Genomic DNA, 1,014 nt, shown 5'->3' with positions numbered 1-1,014 from the left:
TGTCTGCTTGTGCGGTCTCTGGTCATTGGTTCATTGGTGGATTATTTATGACTAAGAAAAGAAAATATCAGGGGTAATTCGAGCAAAGAACTTTGATGAATGTGTGCTATATTTCGCCTTATCGATTCATGTGCAGGTTTTGGGAAGACTCAGAGTTTATGCTTCTTGTGGATATGATGTACAAGGAAAATAATTCATCTGGTTGCTTCTTTGGGAGTGTTCATGTGCTGACAGTGCACTAAGAGTTTGGTTTTATATTCGGGACCAAGTCAGAGTGGGTGACTCTCAACAGTGTATCTACTAGGTTCGCTATGTGGCTGAAGACCGGGATTTTACAATAGAGTGTAAAGAATACTTGAGGAATTTTCTATGCTATCATTGGGTCTGCGGGGCAGTATTGGAAAAATTGGAGAAATAGTTTTGGATTTGCGGTAGGTCTTTCAGAATGGGTGTACCAGTTGGAGATGTTATTGTGCACATGAGGAGGGTATGAGATGGTTTAGGGGTAATGAGACGATGTGGTCTCGAGATTTGGGTCACTCGGGATGAGTGTTGATTGAGTTTCATTATGTTTTCAAATGGAGCTATTATTATTTCTAAGGCAAGTCAAGAGTAAATTGGAAGAAGTTGGGTTGGTTAGTAATGGTTCGAATCAGCATAATTGTGGCTATGATCATTTCCTTCGGCGTGTTAAGTTATGCAGGTGGTTTGTGGTTATACGTGCGGGCTTGACAGCCACCATAATTTGATTAACTTAGGAGGCATTTGATTCAAATGGCCTTATTATGTGTAAATGGACCACGACTTGAGGTTTGTATTTGCTACGGTTATGGGGATTCAGTTACGTGTTGCAATGGTTCTTATGGAATGAGTTAAGTGAAAGGTTTCTAGCCAATGGAGTGCTTATTCTACTAGTAGTTCAGGGGTTATGATGAATTCTTGTACTCTCGTGTAGCGGCATGATAGGTGCAGTGAGCGGCATGGGAATTGGAAGTTGAGGATCAAGATTATGGT

This window comes from Nicotiana tomentosiformis, chromosome 3, assembly GCF_000390325.3.
Source record: "Nicotiana tomentosiformis chromosome 3, ASM39032v3, whole genome shotgun sequence".
NCBI classification, from domain to species: domain Eukaryota; kingdom Viridiplantae; phylum Streptophyta; class Magnoliopsida; order Solanales; family Solanaceae; genus Nicotiana; species Nicotiana tomentosiformis.
Note: the sequence above shows the minus strand (reverse complement) of the source record.